Source organism: Aulonocara stuartgranti (genome assembly GCF_965226115.1).
Source record: "Aulonocara stuartgranti genome assembly, chromosome: 19".
Lineage (NCBI taxonomy): Eukaryota > Metazoa > Chordata > Actinopteri > Cichliformes > Cichlidae > Aulonocara > Aulonocara stuartgranti.
In genome coordinates, this window is record NC_138955.1 from 29,890,749 (window position 1) to 29,911,946 (window position 21,198).

A 21,198-nucleotide genomic window follows, 5' to 3' on the forward strand; every position below is an offset into this window, starting at 1 on the left:
ACAAAAACGCTTTCTTTCGCCAAGACAGTGCGTTTCTCACTGTTACATGCATTTGAATGGGGAACTCGACCGAAACAAAGTATAGGTTTTCATTATGTGAATAACTTGGAAATCTTAGCTCAAACAGCTGCAAAACCTGTTTTCCCAGCACGGGAACCTTGAGTTCTATAAGATAAAGCCATAAACATGTGTATCTGAGTCTTCTATCAAAAGTTACAGCTATTTCTATGAAGTTGTACAAAAACGCTTTCTTTCGCCAAGACAGTGCGTTTCTCACTGTTACATGCATTTGAATGGGGAACTCGACCGAAACAAAGTATAGGTTTTCATTATGTGAATAACTTGGAAATCTTAGCTCAAACAGCTGCAAAACCTGTTTTCCCAGCACGGGAACCTTGAGTTCTATAAGATAAAGCCATAAACATGTGTATCCGAGTCTTCTATCAAAAGTTACAGCTATTTCTATGAAGTTGTACAAAAACGCTTTCTTTCGCCAAGACAGTGCGTTTCTCACTGTTACATGCATTTGAATGGGGAACTCGACCGAAACAAAGTATAGGTTTTCATTATGTGAATAACTTGGAAATCTTAGCTCAAACAGCTGCAAAACCTGTTTTCCCAGCACGGGAACCTTGAGTTCTATAAGATAAAGCCATAAACATGTGTATCCGAGTCTTCTATCAAAAGTTACAGCTATTTCTATGAAGTTGTACAAAAACGCTTTCTTTCGCCAAGACAGTGCGTTTCTCACTGTTACATGCATTTGAATGGGGAACTCGACCGAAACAAAGTATAGGTTTTCATTATGTGAATAACTTGGAAATCTTAGCTCAAACAGCTGCAAAACCTGTTTTCCCAGCACGGGAACCTTGAGTTCTATAAGATAAAGCCATAAACATGTGTATCCGAGTCTTCTATCAAAAGTTACAGCTATTTCTATGAAGTTGTACAAAAACGCTTTCTTTCGCCAAGACAGTGCGTTTCTCACTGTTACATGCATTTGAATGGGGAACTCGACCGAAACAAAGTATAGGTTTTCATTATGTGAATAACTTGGAAATCTTAGCTCAAACAGCTGCAAAACCTGTTTTCCCAGCACGGGAACCTTGAGTTCTATAAGATAAAGCCATAAACATGTGTATCCGAGTCTTCTATCAAAAGTTACAGCTATTTCTATGAAGTTGTACAAAAACGCTTTCTTTCGCCAAGACAGTGCGTTTCTCACTGTTACATGCATTTGAATGGGGAACTCGACCGAAACAAAGTATAGGTTTTCATTATGTGAATAACTTGGAAATCTTAGCTCAAACAGCTGCAAAACCTGTTTTCCCAGCACGGGAACCTTGAGTTCTATAAGATAAAGCCATAAACATGTGTATCCGAGTCTTCTATCAAAAGTTACAGCTATTTCTATGAAGTTGTACAAAAACGCTTTCTTTCGCCAAGACAGTGCGTTTCTCACTGTTACATGCATTTGAATGGGGAACTCGACCGAAACAAAGTATAGGTTTTCATTATGTGAATAACTTGGACATCTTAGCTCAAACAGCTGCAAAACCTGTTTTCCCAGCACGGAGACCTTGAGTTCTATAAGATAAAGCCATAAACATGTGTATCCGAGTCTTCTATCAAAAGTTACAGCTATTTCTATGAAGTTGTACAAAAACGCTTTCTTTCGCCAAGACAGTGCGTTTCTCACTGTTACATGCATTTGAATGGGGAACTCGACCGAAACAAAGTATAGGTTTTCATTATGTGAATAACTTGGAAATCTTAGCTCAAACAGCTGCAAAACCTGTTTTCCCAGCACGGGAACCTTGAGTTCTATAAGATAAAGCCATAAACATGTGTATCTGAGTCTTCTATCAAAAGTTACAGCTATTTCTATGAAGTTGTACAAAAACGCTTTCTTTTGCCAAGACAGTGCGTTTCTCACTGTTACATGCATTTGAATGGGGAACTCGACCGAAACAAAGTATAGGTTTTCATTATGTGAATAACTTGGAAATCTTAGCTCAAACAGCTGCAAAACCTGTTTTCCCAGCACGGGAACCTTGAGTTCTATAAGATAAAGCCATAAACATGTGTATCCGAGTCTTCTATCAAAAGTTACAGCTATTTCTATGAAGTTGTACAAAAACGCTTTCTTTCGCCAAGACAGTGCGTTTCTCACTGTTACATGCATTTGAATGGGGAACTCGACCGAAACAAAGTATAGGTTTTCATTATGTGAATAACTTGGAAATCTTAGCTCAAACAGCTGCAAAACCTGTTTTCCCAGCACGGGAACCTTGAGTTCTATAAGATAAAGCCATAAACATGTGTATCCGAGTCTTCTATCAAAAGTTACAGCTATTTCTATGAAGTTGTACAAAAACGCTTTCTTTCGCCAAGACAGTGCGTTTCTCACTGTTACATGCATTTGAATGGGGAACTCGACCGAAACAAAGTATAGGTTTTCATTATGTGAATAACTTGGAAATCTTAGCTCAAACAGCTGCAAAACCTGTTTTCCCAGCACGGGAACCTTGAGTTCTATAAGATAAAGCCATAAACATGTGTATCCGAGTCTTCTATCAAAAGTTACAGCTATTTCTATGAAGTTGTACAAAAACGCTTTCTTTCGCCAAGACAGTGCGTTTCTCACTGTTACATGCATTTGAATGGGGAACTCGACCGAAACAAAGTATAGGTTTTCATTATGTGAATAACTTGGAAATCTTAGCTCAAACAGCTGCAAAACCTGTTTTCCCAGCACGGGAACCTTGAGTTCTATAAGATAAAGCCATAAACATGTGTATCCGAGTCTTCTATCAAAAGTTACAGCTATTTCTATGAAGTTGTACAAAAACGCTTTCTTTCGCCAAGACAGTGCGTTTCTCACTGTTACATGCATTTGAATGGGGAACTCGACCGAAACAAAGTATAGGTTTTCATTATGTGAATAACTTGGAAATCTTAGCTCAAACAGCTGCAAAACCTGTTTTCCCAGCACGGGAACCTTGAGTTCTATAAGATAAAGCCATAAACATGTGTATCCGAGTCTTCTATCAAAAGTTACAGCTATTTCTATGAAGTTGTACAAAAACGCTTTCTTTCGCCAAGACAGTGCGTTTCTCACTGTTACATGCATTTGAATGGGGAACTCGACCGAAACAAAGTATAGGTTTTCATTATGTGAATAACTTGGAAATCTTAGCTCAAACAGCTGCAAAACCTGTTTTCCCAGCACGGAGACCTTGAGTTCTATAAGATAAAGCCATAAACATGTGTATCCGAGTCTTCTATCAAAAGTTACAGCTATTTCTATGAAGTTGTACAAAAACGCTTTCTTTCGCCAAGACAGTGCGTTTCTCACTGTTACATGCATTTGAATGGGGAACTCGACCGAAACAAAGTATAGGTTTTCATTATGTGAATAACTTGGAAATCTTAGCTCAAACAGCTGCAAAACCTGTTTTCCCAGCACGGGAACCTTGAGTTCTATAAGATAAAGCCATAAACATGTGTATCCGAGTCTTCTATCAAAAGTTACAGCTATTTCTATGAAGTTGTACAAAAACGCTTTCTTTCGCCAAGACAGTGCGTTTCTCACTGTTACATGCATTTGAATGGGGAACTCGACCGAAACAAAGTATAGGTTTTCATTATGTGAATAACTTGGAAATCTTAGCTCAAACAGCTGCAAAACCTGTTTTCCCAGCACGGAGACCTTGAGTTCTATAAGATAAAGCCATAAACATGTGTATCCGAGTCTTCTATCAAAAGTTACAGCTATTTCTATGAAGTTGTACAAAAACGCTTTCTTTCGCCAAGACAGTGCGTTTCTCACTGTTACATGCATTTGAATGGGGAACTCGACCGAAACAAAGTATAGGTTTTCATTATGTGAATAACTTGGAAATCTTAGCTCAAACAGCTGCAAAACCTGTTTTCCCAGCACGGAGACCTTGAGTTCTATAAGATAAAGCCATAAACATGTGTATCCGAGTCTTCTATCAAAAGTTACAGCTATTTCTATGAAGTTGTACAAAAACGCTTTCTTTCGCCAAGACAGTGCGTTTCTCACTGTTACATGCATTTGAATGGGGAACTCGACCGAAACAAAGTATAGGTTTTCATTATGTGAATAACTTGGAAATCTTAGCTCAAACAGCTGCAAAACCTGTTTTCCCAGCACGGGAACCTTGAGTTCTATAAGATAAAGCCATAAACATGTGTATCCGAGTCTTCTATCAAAAGTTACAGCTATTTCTATGAAGTTGTACAAAAACGCTTTCTTTCGCCAAGACAGTGCGTTTCTCACTGTTACATGCATTTGAATGGGGAACTCGACCGAAACAAAGTATAGGTTTTCATTATGTGAATAACTTGGACATCTTAGCTCAAACAGCTGCAAAACCTGTTTTCCCAGCACGGAGACCTTGAGTTCTATAAGATAAAGCCATAAACATGTGTATCCGAGTCTTCTATCAAAAGTTACAGCTATTTCTATGAAGTTGTACAAAAACGCTTTCTTTTGCCAAGACAGTGCGTTTCTCACTGTTACATGCATTTGAATGGGGAACTCGACCGAAACAAAGTATAGGTTTTCATTATGTGAATAACTTGGAAATCTTAGCTCAAACAGCTGCAAAACCTGTTTTCCCAGCACGGGAACCTTGAGTTCTATAAGATAAAGCCATAAACATGTGTATCCGAGTCTTCTATCAAAAGTTACAGCTATTTCTATGAAGTTGTACAAAAACGCTTTCTTTCGCCAAGACAGTGCGTTTCTCACTGTTACATGCATTTGAATGGGGAACTCGACCGAAACAAAGTATAGGTTTTCATTATGTGAATAACTTGGAAATCTTAGCTCAAACAGCTGCAAAACCTGTTTTCCCAGCACGGGAACCTTGAGTTCTATAAGATAAAGCCATAAACATGTGTATCCGAGTCTTCTATCAAAAGTTACAGCTATTTCTATGAAGTTGTACAAAAACGCTTTCTTTCGCCAAGACAGTGCGTTTCTCACTGTTACATGCATTTGAATGGGGAACTCGACCGAAACAAAGTATAGGTTTTCATTATGTGAATAACTTGGAAATCTTAGCTCAAACAGCTGCAAAACCTGTTTTCCCAGCACGGGAACCTTGAGTTCTATAAGATAAAGCCATAAACATGTGTATCCGAGTCTTCTATCAAAAGTTACAGCTATTTCTATGAAGTTGTACAAAAACGCTTTCTTTCGCCAAGACAGTGCGTTTCTCACTGTTACATGCATTTGAATGGGGAACTCGACCGAAACAAAGTATAGGTTTTCATTATGTGAATAACTTGGAAATCTTAGCTCAAACAGCTGCAAAACCTGTTTTCCCAGCACGGGAACCTTGAGTTCTATAAGATAAAGCCATAAACATGTGTATCCGAGTCTTCTATCAAAAGTTACAGCTATTTCTATGAAGTTGTACAAAAACGCTTTCTTTCGCCAAGACAGTGCGTTTCTCACTGTTACATGCATTTGAATGGGGAACTCGACCGAAACAAAGTATAGGTTTTCATTATGTGAATAACTTGGAAATCTTAGCTCAAACAGCTGCAAAACCTGTTTTCCCAGCACGGGAACCTTGAGTTCTATAAGATAAAGCCATAAACATGTGTATCCGAGTCTTCTATCAAAAGTTACAGCTATTTCTATGAAGTTGTACAAAAACGCTTTCTTTCGCCAAGACAGTGCGTTTCTCACTGTTACATGCATTTGAATGGGGAACTCGACCGAAACAAAGTATAGGTTTTCATTATGTGAATAACTTGGAAATCTTAGCTCAAACAGCTGCAAAACCTGTTTTCCCAGCACGGAGACCTTGAGTTCTATAAGATAAAGCCATAAACATGTGTATCCGAGTCTTCTATCAAAAGTTACAGCTATTTCTATGAAGTTGTACAAAAACGCTTTCTTTCGCCAAGACAGTGCGTTTCTCACTGTTACATGCATTTGAATGGGGAACTCGACCGAAACAAAGTATAGGTTTTCATTATGTGAATAACTTGGAAATCTTAGCTCAAACAGCTGCAAAACCTGTTTTCCCAGCACGGGAACCTTGAGTTCTATAAGATAAAGCCATAAACATGTGTATCCGAGTCTTCTATCAAAAGTTACAGCTATTTCTATGAAGTTGTACAAAAACGCTTTCTTTCGCCAAGACAGTGCGTTTCTCACTGTTACATGCATTTGAATGGGGAACTCGACCGAAACAAAGTATAGGTTTTCATTATGTGAATAACTTGGAAATCTTAGCTCAAACAGCTGCAAAACCTGTTTTCCCAGCACGGAGACCTTGAGTTCTATAAGATAAAGCCATAAACATGTGTATCCGAGTCTTCTATCAAAAGTTACAGCTATTTCTATGAAGTTGTACAAAAACGCTTTCTTTCGCCAAGACAGTGCGTTTCTCACTGTTACATGCATTTGAATGGGGAACTCGACCGAAACAAAGTATAGGTTTTCATTATGTGAATAACTTGGAAATCTTAGCTCAAACAGCTGCAAAACCTGTTTTCCCAGCACGGAGACCTTGAGTTCTATAAGATAAAGCCATAAACATGTGTATCCGAGTCTTCTATCAAAAGTTACAGCTATTTCTATGAAGTTGTACAAAAACGCTTTCTTTCGCCAAGACAGTGCGTTTCTCACTGTTACATGCATTTGAATGGGGAACTCGACCGAAACAAAGTATAGGTTTTCATTATGTGAATAACTTGGAAATCTTAGCTCAAACAGCTGCAAAACCTGTTTTCCCAGCACGGGAACCTTGAGTTCTATAAGATAAAGCCATAAACATGTGTATCCGAGTCTTCTATCAAAAGTTACAGCTATTTCTATGAAGTTGTACAAAAACGCTTTCTTTCGCCAAGACAGTGCGTTTCTCACTGTTACATGCATTTGAATGGGGAACTCGACCGAAACAAAGTATAGGTTTTCATTATGTGAATAACTTGGAAATCTTAGCTCAAACAGCTGCAAAACCTGTTTTCCCAGCACGGGAACCTTGAGTTCTATAAGATAAAGCCATAAACATGTGTATCCGAGTCTTCTATCAAAAGTTACAGCTATTTCTATGAAGTTGTACAAAAACGCTTTCTTTCGCCAAGACAGTGCGTTTCTCACTGTTACATGCATTTGAATGGGGAACTCGACCGAAACAAAGTATAGGTTTTCATTATGTGAATAACTTGGACATCTTAGCTCAAACAGCTGCAAAACCTGTTTTCCCAGCACGGAGACCTTGAGTTCTATAAGATAAAGCCATAAACATGTGTATCCGAGTCTTCTATCAAAAGTTACAGCTATTTCTATGAAGTTGTACAAAAACGCTTTCTTTCGCCAAGACAGTGCGTTTCTCACTGTTACATGCATTTGAATGGGGAACTCGACCGAAACAAAGTATAGGTTTTCATTATGTGAATAACTTGGAAATCTTAGCTCAAACAGCTGCAAAACCTGTTTTCCCAGCACGGGAACCTTGAGTTCTATAAGATAAAGCCATAAACATGTGTATCCGAGTCTTCTATCAAAAGTTACAGCTATTTCTATGAAGTTGTACAAAAACGCTTTCTTTCGCCAAGACAGTGCGTTTCTCACTGTTACATGCATTTGAATGGGGAACTCGACCGAAACAAAGTATAGGTTTTCATTATGTGAATAACTTGGAAATCTTAGCTCAAACAGCTGCAAAACCTGTTTTCCCAGCACGGAGACCTTGAGTTCTATAAGATAAAGCCATAAACATGTGTATCCGAGTCTTCTATCAAAAGTTACAGCTATTTCTATGAAGTTGTACAAAAACGCTTTCTTTCGCCAAGACAGTGCGTTTCTCACTGTTACATGCATTTGAATGGGGAACTCGACCGAAACAAAGTATAGGTTTTCATTATGTGAATAACTTGGAAATCTTAGCTCAAACAGCTGCAAAACCTGTTTTCCCAGCACGGGAACCTTGAGTTCTATAAGATAAAGCCATAAACATGTGTATCCGAGTCTTCTATCAAAAGTTACAGCTATTTCTATGAAGTTGTACAAAAACGCTTTCTTTCGCCAAGACAGTGCGTTTCTCACTGTTACATGCATTTGAATGGGGAACTCGACCGAAACAAAGTATAGGTTTTCATTATGTGAATAACTTGGAAATCTTAGCTCAAACAGCTGCAAAACCTGTTTTCCCAGCACGGGAACCTTGAGTTCTATAAGATAAAGCCATAAACATGTGTATCCGAGTCTTCTATCAAAAGTTACAGCTATTTCTATGAAGTTGTACAAAAACGCTTTCTTTCGCCAAGACAGTGCGTTTCTCACTGTTACATGCATTTGAATGGGGAACTCGACCGAAACAAAGTATAGGTTTTCATTATGTGAATAACTTGGAAATCTTAGCTCAAACAGCTGCAAAACCTGTTTTCCCAGCACAGAGACCTTGAGTTCTATAAGATAAAGCCATAAACATGTGTATCCGAGTCTTCTATCAAAAGTTACAGCTATTTCTATGAAGTTGTACAAAAACGCTTTCTTTCGCCAAGACAGTGCGTTTCTCACTGTTACATGCATTTGAATGGGGAACTCGACCGAAACAAAGTATAGGTTTTCATTATGTGAATAACTTGGAAATCTTAGCTCAAACAGCTGCAAAACCTGTTTTCCCAGCACGGGAACCTTGAGTTCTATAAGATAAAGCCATAAACATGTGTATCCGAGTCTTCTATCAAAAGTTACAGCTATTTCTATGAAGTTGTACAAAAACGCTTTCTTTCGCCAAGACAGTGCGTTTCTCACTGTTACATGCATTTGAATGGGGAACTCGACCGAAACAAAGTATAGGTTTTCATTATGTGAATAACTTGGAAATCTTAGCTCAAACAGCTGCAAAACCTGTTTTCCCAGCACGGAGACCTTGAGTTCTATAAGATAAAGCCATAAACATGTGTATCCGAGTCTTCTATCAAAAGTTACAGCTATTTCTATGAAGTTGTACAAAAACGCTTTCTTTCGCCAAGACAGTGCGTTTCTCACTGTTACATGCATTTGAATGGGGAACTCGACCGAAACAAAGTATAGGTTTTCATTATGTGAATAACTTGGAAATCTTAGCTCAAACAGCTGCAAAACCTGTTTTCCCAGCACGGGAACCTTGAGTTCTATAAGATAAAGCCATAAACATGTGTATCCGAGTCTTCTATCAAAAGTTACAGCTATTTCTATGAAGTTGTACAAAAACGCTTTCTTTCGCCAAGACAGTGCGTTTCTCACTGTTACATGCATTTGAATGGGGAACTCGACCGAAACAAAGTATAGGTTTTCATTATGTGAATAACTTGGAAATCTTAGCTCAAACAGCTGCAAAACCTGTTTTCCCAGCACGGGAACCTTGAGTTCTATAAGATAAAGCCATAAACATGTGTATCCGAGTCTTCTATCAAAAGTTACAGCTATTTCTATGAAGTTGTACAAAAACGCTTTCTTTCGCCAAGACAGTGCGTTTCTCACTGTTACATGCATTTGAATGGGGAACTCGACCGAAACAAAGTATAGGTTTTCATTATGTGAATAACTTGGAAATCTTAGCTCAAACAGCTGCAAAACCTGTTTTCCCAGCACGGAGACCTTGAGTTCTATAAGATAAAGCCATAAACATGTGTATCCGAGTCTTCTATCAAAAGTTACAGCTATTTCTATGAAGTTGTACAAAAACGCTTTCTTTCGCCAAGACAGTGCGTTTCTCACTGTTACATGCATTTGAATGGGGAACTCGACCGAAACAAAGTATAGGTTTTCATTATGTGAATAACTTGGAAATCTTAGCTCAAACAGCTGCAAAACCTGTTTTCCCAGCACGGAGACCTTGAGTTCTATAAGATAAAGCCATAAACATGTGTATCCGAGTCTTCTATCAAAAGTTACAGCTATTTCTATGAAGTTGTACAAAAACGCTTTCTTTCGCCAAGACAGTGCGTTTCTCACTGTTACATGCATTTGAATGGGGAACTCGACCGAAACAAAGTATAGGTTTTCATTATGTGAATAACTTGGACATCTTAGCTCAAACAGCTGCAAAACCTGTTTTCCCAGCACGGAGACCTTGAGTTCTATAAGATAAAGCCATAAACATGTGTATCCGAGTCTTCTATCAAAAGTTACAGCTATTTCTATGAAGTTGTACAAAAACGCTTTCTTTCGCCAAGACAGTGCGTTTCTCACTGTTACATGCATTTGAATGGGGAACTCGACCGAAACAAAGTATAGGTTTTCATTATGTGAATAACTTGGAAATCTTAGCTCAAACAGCTGCAAAACCTGTTTTCCCAGCACGGGAACCTTGAGTTCTATAAGATAAAGCCATAAACATGTGTATCTGAGTCTTCTATCAAAAGTTACAGCTATTTCTATGAAGTTGTACAAAAACGCTTTCTTTCGCCAAGACAGTGCGTTTCTCACTGTTACATGCATTTGAATGGGGAACTCGACCGAAACAAAGTATAGGTTTTCATTATGTGAATAACTTGGAAATCTTAGCTCAAACAGCTGCAAAACCTGTTTTCCCAGCACGGGAACCTTGAGTTCTATAAGATAAAGCCATAAACATGTGTATCCGAGTCTTCTATCAAAAGTTACAGCTATTTCTATGAAGTTGTACAAAAACGCTTTCTTTCGCCAAGACAGTGCGTTTCTCACTGTTACATGCATTTGAATGGGGAACTCGACCGAAACAAAGTATAGGTTTTCATTATGTGAATAACTTGGAAATCTTAGCTCAAACAGCTGCAAAACCTGTTTTCCCAGCACGGGAACCTTGAGTTCTATAAGATAAAGCCATAAACATGTGTATCCGAGTCTTCTATCAAAAGTTACAGCTATTTCTATGAAGTTGTACAAAAACGCTTTCTTTCGCCAAGACAGTGCGTTTCTCACTGTTACATGCATTTGAATGGGGAACTCGACCGAAACAAAGTATAGGTTTTCATTATGTGAATAACTTGGAAATCTTAGCTCAAACAGCTGCAAAACCTGTTTTCCCAGCACGGGAACCTTGAGTTCTATAAGATAAAGCCATAAACATGTGTATCCGAGTCTTCTATCAAAAGTTACAGCTATTTCTATGAAGTTGTACAAAAACGCTTTCTTTCGCCAAGACAGTGCGTTTCTCACTGTTACATGCATTTGAATGGGGAACTCGACCGAAACAAAGTATAGGTTTTCATTATGTGAATAACTTGGAAATCTTAGCTCAAACAGCTGCAAAACCTGTTTTCCCAGCACGGGAACCTTGAGTTCTATAAGATAAAGCCATAAACATGTGTATCCGAGTCTTCTATCAAAAGTTACAGCTATTTCTATGAAGTTGTACAAAAACGCTTTCTTTCGCCAAGACAGTGCGTTTCTCACTGTTACATGCATTTGAATGGGGAACTCGACCGAAACAAAGTATAGGTTTTCATTATGTGAATAACTTGGAAATCTTAGCTCAAACAGCTGCAAAACCTGTTTTCCCAGCACGGGAACCTTGAGTTCTATAAGATAAAGCCATAAACATGTGTATCCGAGTCTTCTATCAAAAGTTACAGCTATTTCTATGAAGTTGTACAAAAACGCTTTCTTTCGCCAAGACAGTGCGTTTCTCACTGTTACATGCATTTGAATGGGGAACTCGACCGAAACAAAGTATAGGTTTTCATTATGTGAATAACTTGGAAATCTTAGCTCAAACAGCTGCAAAACCTGTTTTCCCAGCACGGAGACCTTGAGTTCTATAAGATAAAGCCATAAACATGTGTATCCGAGTCTTCTATCAAAAGTTACAGCTATTTCTATGAAGTTGTACAAAAACGCTTTCTTTCGCCAAGACAGTGCGTTTCTCACTGTTACATGCATTTGAATGGGGAACTCGACCGAAACAAAGTATAGGTTTTCATTATGTGAATAACTTGGACATCTTAGCTCAAACAGCTGCAAAACCTGTTTTCCCAGCACGGAGACCTTGAGTTCTATAAGATAAAGCCATAAACATGTGTATCCGAGTCTTCTATCAAAAGTTACAGCTATTTCTATGAAGTTGTACAAAAACGCTTTCTTTCGCCAAGACAGTGCGTTTCTCACTGTTACATGCATTTGAATGGGGAACTCGACCGAAACAAAGTATAGGTTTTCATTATGTGAATAACTTGGAAATCTTAGCTCAAACAGCTGCAAAACCTGTTTTCCCAGCACGGGAACCTTGAGTTCTATAAGATAAAGCCATAAACATGTGTATCCGAGTCTTCTATCAAAAGTTACAGCTATTTCTATGAAGTTGTACAAAAACGCTTTCTTTCGCCAAGACAGTGCGTTTCTCACTGTTACATGCATTTGAATGGGGAACTCGACCGAAACAAAGTATAGGTTTTCATTATGTGAATAACTTGGAAATCTTAGCTCAAACAGCTGCAAAACCTGTTTTCCCAGCACGGGAACCTTGAGTTCTATAAGATAAAGCCATAAACATGTGTATCCGAGTCTTCTATCAAAAGTTACAGCTATTTCTATGAAGTTGTACAAAAACGCTTTCTTTCGCCAAGACAGTGCGTTTCTCACTGTTACATGCATTTGAATGGGGAACTCGACCGAAACAAAGTATAGGTTTTCATTATGTGAATAACTTGGAAATCTTAGCTCAAACAGCTGCAAAACCTGTTTTCCCAGCACGGGAACCTTGAGTTCTATAAGATAAAGCCATAAACATGTGTATCCGAGTCTTCTATCAAAAGTTACAGCTATTTCTATGAAGTTGTACAAAAACGCTTTCTTTCGCCAAGACAGTGCGTTTCTCACTGTTACATGCATTTGAATGGGGAACTCGACCGAAACAAAGTATAGGTTTTCATTATGTGAATAACTTGGAAATCTTAGCTCAAACAGCTGCAAAACCTGTTTTCCCAGCACGGGAACCTTGAGTTCTATAAGATAAAGCCATAAACATGTGTATCCGAGTCTTCTATCAAAAGTTACAGCTATTTCTATGAAGTTGTACAAAAACGCTTTCTTTCGCCAAGACAGTGCGTTTCTCACTGTTACATGCATTTGAATGGGGAACTCGACCGAAACAAAGTATAGGTTTTCATTATGTGAATAACTTGGACATCTTAGCTCAAACAGCTGCAAAACCTGTTTTCCCAGCACGGAGACCTTGAGTTCTATAAGATAAAGCCATAAACATGTGTATCCGAGTCTTCTATCAAAAGTTACAGCTATTTCTATGAAGTTGTACAAAAACGCTTTCTTTCGCCAAGACAGTGCGTTTCTCACTGTTACATGCATTTGAATGGGGAACTCGACCGAAACAAAGTATAGGTTTTCATTATGTGAATAACTTGGAAATCTTAGCTCAAACAGCTGCAAAACCTGTTTTCCCAGCACAGAGACCTTGAGTTCTATAAGATAAAGCCATAAACATGTGTATCCGAGTCTTCTATCAAAAGTTACAGCTATTTCTATGAAGTTGTACAAAAACGCTTTCTTTCGCCAAGACAGTGCGTTTCTCACTGTTACATGCATTTGAATGGGGAACTCGACCGAAACAAAGTATAGGTTTTCATTATGTGAATAACTTGGAAATCTTAGCTCAAACAGCTGCAAAACCTGTTTTCCCAGCACAGAGACCTTGAGTTCTATAAGATAAAGCCATAAACATGTGTATCCGAGTCTTCTATCAAAAGTTACAGCTATTTCTATGAAGTTGTACAAAAACGCTTTCTTTCGCCAAGACAGTGCGTTTCTCACTGTTACATGCATTTGAATGGGGAACTCGACCGAAACAAAGTATAGGTTTTCATTATGTGAATAACTTGGAAATCTTAGCTCAAACAGCTGCAAAACCTGTTTTCCCAGCACGGGAACCTTGAGTTCTATAAGATAAAGCCATAAACATGTGTATCCGAGTCTTCTATCAAAAGTTACAGCTATTTCTATGAAGTTGTACAAAAACGCTTTCTTTCGCCAAGACAGTGCGTTTCTCACTGTTACATGCATTTGAATGGGGAACTCGACCGAAACAAAGTATAGGTTTTCATTATGTGAATAACTTGGAAATCTTAGCTCAAACAGCTGCAAAACCTGTTTTCCCAGCACGGAGACCTTGAGTTCTATAAGATAAAGCCATAAACATGTGTATCCGAGTCTTCTATCAAAAGTTACAGCTATTTCTATGAAGTTGTACAAAAACGCTTTCTTTCGCCAAGACAGTGCGTTTCTCACTGTTACATGCATTTGAATGGGGAACTCGACCGAAACAAAGTATAGGTTTTCATTATGTGAATAACTTGGAAATCTTAGCTCAAACAGCTGCAAAACCTGTTTTCCCAGCACGGGAACCTTGAGTTCTATAAGATAAAGCCATAAACATGTGTATCCGAGTCTTCTATCAAAAGTTACAGCTATTTCTATGAAGTTGTACAAAAACGCTTTCTTTCGCCAAGACAGTGCGTTTCTCACTGTTACATGCATTTGAATGGGGAACTCGACCGAAACAAAGTATAGGTTTTCATTATGTGAATAACTTGGAAATCTTAGCTCAAACAGCTGCAAAACCTGTTTTCCCAGCACGGAGACCTTGAGTTCTATAAGATAAAGCCATAAACATGTGTATCCGAGTCTTCTATCAAAAGTTACAGCTATTTCTATGAAGTTGTACAAAAACGCTTTCTTTCGCCAAGACAGTGCGTTTCTCACTGTTACATGCATTTGAATGGGGAACTCGACCGAAACAAAGTATAGGTTTTCATTATGTGAATAACTTGGAAATCTTAGCTCAAACAGCTGCAAAACCTGTTTTCCCAGCACGGGAACCTTGAGTTCTATAAGATAAAGCCATAAACATGTGTATCCGAGTCTTCTATCAAAAGTTACAGCTATTTCTATGAAGTTGTACAAAAACGCTTTCTTTCGCCAAGACAGTGCGTTTCTCACTGTTACATGCATTTGAATGGGGAACTCGACCGAAACAAAGTATAGGTTTTCATTATGTGAATAACTTGGAAATCTTAGCTCAAACAGCTGCAAAACCTGTTTTCCCAGCACGGGAACCTTGAGTTCTATAAGATAAAGCCATAAACATGTGTATCCGAGTCTTCTATCAAAAGTTACAGCTATTTCTATGAAGTTGTACAAAAACGCTTTCTTTCGCCAAGACAGTGCGTTTCTCACTGTTACATGCATTTGAATGGGGAACTCGACCGAAACAAAGTATAGGTTTTCATTATGTGAATAACTTGGAAATCTTAGCTCAAACAGCTGCAAAACCTGTTTTCCCAGCACGGGAACCTTGAGTTCTATAAGATAAAGCCATAAACATGTGTATCCGAGTCTTCTATCAAAAGTTACAGCTATTTCTATGAAGTTGTACAAAAACGCTTTCTTTCGCCAAGACAGTGCGTTTCTCACTGTTACATGCATTTGAATGGGGAACTCGACCGAAACAAAGTATAGGTTTTCATTATGTGAATAACTTGGACATCTTAGCTCAAACAGCTGCAAAACCTGTTTTCCCAGCACGGAGACCTTGAGTTCTATAAGATAAAGCCATAAACATGTGTATCCGAGTCTTCTATCAAAAGTTACAGCTATTTCTATGAAGTTGTACAAAAACGCTTTCTTTCGCCAAGACAGTGCGTTTCTCACTGTTACATGCATTTGAATGGGGAACTCGACCGAAACAAAGTATAGGTTTTCATTATGTGAATAACTTGGAAATCTTAGCTCAAACAGCTGCAAAACCTGTTTTCCCAGCACGGGAACCTTGAGTTCTATAAGATAAAGCCATAAACATGTGTATCCGAGTCTTCTATCAAAAGTTACAGCTATTTCTATGAAGTTGTACAAAAACGCTTTCTTTCGCCAAGACAGTGCGTTTCTCACTGTTACATGCATTTGAATGGGGAACTCGACCGAAACAAAGTATAGGTTTTCATTATGTGAATAACTTGGAAATCTTAGCTCAAACAGCTGCAAAACCTGTTTTCCCAGCACGGGAACCTTGAGTTCTATAAGATAAAGCCATAAACATGTGTATCCGAGTCTTCTATCAAAAGTTACAGCTATTTCTATGAAGTTGTACAAAAACGCTTTCTTTCGCCAAGACAGTGCGTTTCTCACTGTTACATGCATTTGAATGGGGAACTCGACCGAAACAAAGTATAGGTTTTCATTATGTGAATAACTTGGAAATCTTAGCTCAAACAGCTGCAAAACCTGTTTTCCCAGCACGGGAACCTTGAGTTCTATAAGATAAAGCCATAAACATGTGTATCCGAGTCTTCTATCAAAAGTTACAGCTATTTCTATGAAGTTGTACAAAAACGCTTTCTTTCGCCAAGACAGTGCGTTTCTCACTGTTACATGCATTTGAATGGGGAACTCGACCGAAACAAAGTATAGGTTTTCATTATGTGAATAACTTGGAAATCTTAGCTCAAACAGCTGCAAAACCTGTTTTCCCAGCACGGGAACCTTGAGTTCTATAAGATAAAGCCATAAACATGTGTATCCGAGTCTTCTATCAAAAGTTACAGCTATTTCTATGAAGTTGTACAAAAACGCTTTCTTTCGCCAAGACAGTGCGTTTCTCACTGTTACATGCATTTGAATGGGGAACTCGACCGAAACAAAGTATAGGTTTTCATTATGTGAATAACTTGGACATCTTAGCTCAAACAGCTGCAAAACCTGTTTTCCCAGCACGGAGACCTTGAGTTCTATAAGATAAAGCCATAAACATGTGTATCCGAGTCTTCTATCAAAAGTTACAGCTATTTCTATGAAGTTGTACAAAAACGCTTTCTTTCGCCAAGACAGTGCGTTTCTCACTGTTACATGCATTTGAATGGGGAACTCGACCGAAACAAAGTATAGGTTTTCATTATGTGAATAACTTGGAAATCTTAGCTCAAACAGCTGCAAAACCTGTTTTCCCAGCACGGGAACCTTGAGTTCTATAAGATAAAGCCATAAACATGTGTATCCGAGTCTTCTATCAAAAGTTACAGCTATTTCTATGAAGTTGTACAAAAACGCTTTCTTTCGCCAAGACAGTGCGTTTCTCACTGTTACATGCATTTGAATGGGGAACTCGACCGAAACAAAGTATAGGTTTTCATTATGTGAATAACTTGGAAATCTTAGCTCAAACAGCTGCAAAACCTGTTTTCCCAGCACGGGAACCTTGAGTTCTATAAGATAAAGCCATAAACATGTGTATCCGAGTCTTCTATCAAAAGTTACAGCTATTTCTATGAAGTTGTACAAAAACGCTTTCTTTCGCCAAGACAGTGCGTTTCTCACTGTTACATGCATTTGAATGGGGAACTCGACCGAAACAAAGTATAGGTTTTCATTATGTGAATAACTTGGAAATCTTAGCTCAAACAGCTGCAAAACCTGTTTTCCCAGCACGGGAACCTTGAGTTCTATAAGATAAAGCCATAAACATGTGTATCCGAGTCTTCTATCAAAAGTTACAGCTATTTCTATGAAGTTGTACAAAAACGCTTTCTTTCGCCAAGACAGTGCGTTTCTCACTGTTACATGCATTTGAATGGGGAACTCGACCGAAACAAAGTATAGGTTTTCATTATGTGAATAACTTGGAAATCTTAGCTCAAACAGCTGCAAAACCTGTTTTCCCAGCACGGGAACCTTGAGTTCTATAAGATAAAGCCATAAACATGTGTATCCGAGTCTTCTATCAAAAGTTACAGCTATTTCTATGAAGTTGTACAAAAACGCTTTCTTTCGCCAAGACAGTGCGTTTCTCACTGTTACATGCATTTGAATGGGGAACTCGACCGAAACAAAGTATAGGTTTTCATTATGTGAATAACTTGGAAATCTTAGCTCAAACAGCTGCAAAACCTGTTTTCCCAGCACGGGAACCTTGAGTTCTATAAGATAAAGCCATAAACATGTGTATCCGAGTCTTCTATCAAAAGTTACAGCTATTTCTATGAAGTTGTACAAAAACGCTTTCTTTCGCCAAGACAGTGCGTTTCTCACTGTTACATGCATTTGAATGGGGAACTCGACCGAAACAAAGTATAGGTTTTCATTATGTGAATAACTTGGACATCTTAGCTCAAACAGCTGCAAAACCTGTTTTCCCAGCACGGAGACCTTGAGTTCTATAAGATAAAGCCATAAACATGTGTATCCGAGTCTTCTATCAAAAGTTACAGCTATTTCTATGAAGTTGTACAAAAACGCTTTCTTTCGCCAAGACAGTGCGTTTCTCACTGTTACATGCATTTGAATGGGGAACTCGACCGAAACAAAGTATAGGTTTTCATTATGTGAATAACTTGGAAATCTTAGCTCAAACAGCTGCAAAACCTGTTTTCCCAGCACGGAGACCTTGAGTTCTATAAGATAAAGCCATAAACATGTGTATCCGAGTCTTCTATCAAAAGTTACAGCTATTTCTATGAAGTTGTACAAAAACGCTTTCTTTCGCCAAGACAGTGCGTTTCTCACTGTTACATGCATTTGAATGGGGAACTCGACCGAAACAAAGTATAGGTTTTCATTATGTGAATAACTTGGAAATCTTAGCTCAAACAGCTGCAAAACCTGTTTTCCCAGCACGGGAACCTTGAGTTCTATAAGATAAAGCCATAAACATGTGTATCCGAGTCTTCTATCAAAAGTTACAGCTATTTCTATGAAGTTGTACAAAAACGCTTTCTTTCGCCAAGACAGTGCGTTTCTCACTGTTACATGCATTTGAATGGGGAACTCGACCGAAACAAAGTATAGGTTTTCATTATGTGAATAACTTGGAAATCTTAGCTCAAACAGCTGCAAAACCTGTTTTCCCAGCACGGAGACCTTGAGTTCTATAAGATAAAGCCATAAACATGTGTATCCGAGTCTTCTATCAAAAGTTACAGCTATTTCTATGAAGTTGTACAAAAACGCTTTCTTTCGCCAAGACAGTGCGTTTCTCACTGTTACATGCATTTGAATGGGGAACTCGACCGAAACAAAGTATAGGTTTTCATTATGTGAATAACTTGGAAATCTTAGCTCAAACAGCTGCAAAACCTGTTTTCCCAGCACGGGAACCTTGAGTTCTATAAGATAAAGCCATAAACATGTGTATCCGAGTCTTCTATCAAAAGTTACAGCTATTTCTATGAAGTTGTACAAAAACGCTTTCTTTCGCCAAGACAGTGCGTTTCTCACTGTTACATGCATTTGAATGGGGAACTCGACCGAAACAAAGTATAGGTTTTCATTATGTGAATAACTTGGAAATCTTAGCTCAAACAGCTGCAAAACCTGGTTTCCCAGCACGGGAACCTTGAGTTCTATAAGATAAAGCCATAAACATGTGTATCCGAGTCTTCTATCAAAAGTTACAGCTATTTCTATGAAGTTGTACAAAAACGCTTTCTTTCGCCAAGACAGTGCGTTTCTCACTGTTACATGCATTTGAATGGGGAACTCGACCGAAACAAAGTATAGGTTTTCATTATGTGAATAACTTGGAAATCTTAGCTCAAACAGCTGCAAAACCTGTTTTCCCAGCACAGAGACCTTGAGTTCTATAAGATAAAGCCATAAACATGTGTATCCGAGTCTTCTATCAAAAGTTACAGCTATTTCTATGAAGTTGTACAAAAACGCTTTCTTTCGCCAAGACAGTGCGTTTCTCACTGTTACATGCATTTGAATGGGGAACTCGACCGAAACAAAGTATAGGTTTTCATTATGTGAATAACTTGGAAATCTTAGCTCAAACAGCTGCAAAACCTGTTTTCCCAGCACGGGAACCTTGAGTTCTATAAGATAAAGCCATAAACATGTGTATCCGAGTCTTCTATCAAAAGTTACAGCTATTTCTATGAAGTTGTACAAAAACGCTTTCTTTCGCCAAGACAGTGCGTTTCTCACTGTTACATGCATTTGAATGGGGAACTCGACCGAAACAAAGTATAGGTTTTCATTATGTGAATAACTTGGAAATCTTAGCTCAAACAGCTGCAAAACCTGTTTTCCCAGCACGGAGACCTTGAGTTCTATAAGATAAAGCCATAAACATGTGTATCCGAGTCTTCTATCAAAAGTTACAGCTATTTCTATGAAGTTGTACAAAAACGCTTTCTTTCGCCAAGACAGTGCGTTTCTCACTGTTACATGCATTTGAATGGGGAACTCGACCGAAACAAAGTATAGGTTTTCATTATGTGAATAACTTGGAAATCTTAGCTCAAACAGCTGCAAAACCTGTTTTCCCAGCACGGGAACCTTGAGTTCTATAAGATAAAGCCATAAACATGTGTATCCGAGTCTTCTATCAAAAGTTACAGCTATTTCTATGAAGTTGTACAAAAACGCTTTCTTTCGCCAAGACAGTGCGTTTCTCACTGTTACATGCATTTGAATGGGGAACTCGACCGAAACAAAGTATAGGTTTTCATTATGTGAATAACTTGGAAATCTTAGCTCAAACAGCTGCAAAACCTGTTTTCCCAGCACGGGAACCTTGAGTTCTATAAGATAAAGCCATAAACATGTGTATCCGAGTCTTCTATCAAAAGTTACAGCTATTTCTATGAAGTTGTACAAAAACGCTTTCTTTCGCCAAGACAGTGCGTTTCTCACTGTTACATGCATTTGAATGGGGAACTCGACCGAAACAAAGTATAGGTTTTCATTATGTGAATAACTTGGAAATCTTAGCTCAAACAGCTGCAAAACCTGTTTTCCCAGCACGGGAACCTTGAGTTCTATAAGATAAAGCCATAAACATGTGTATCCGAGTCTTCTATCAAAAGTTACAGCTATTTCTATGAAGTTGTACAAAAACGCTTTCTTTCGCCAAGACAGTGCGTTTCTCACTGTTACATGCATTTGAATGGGGAACTCGACCGAAACAAAGTATAGGTTTTCATTATGTGAATAACTTGGACATCTTAGCTCAAACAGCTGCAAAACCTGTTTTCCCAGCACGGAGACCTTGAGTTCTATAAGATAAAGCCATAAACATGTGTATCCGAGTCTTCTATCAAAAGTTACAGCTATTTCTATGAAGTTGTACAAAAACGCTTTCTTTCGCCAAGACAGTGCGTTTCTCACTGTTACATGCATTTGAATGGGGAACTCGACCGAAACAAAGTATAGGTTTTCATTATGTGAATAAC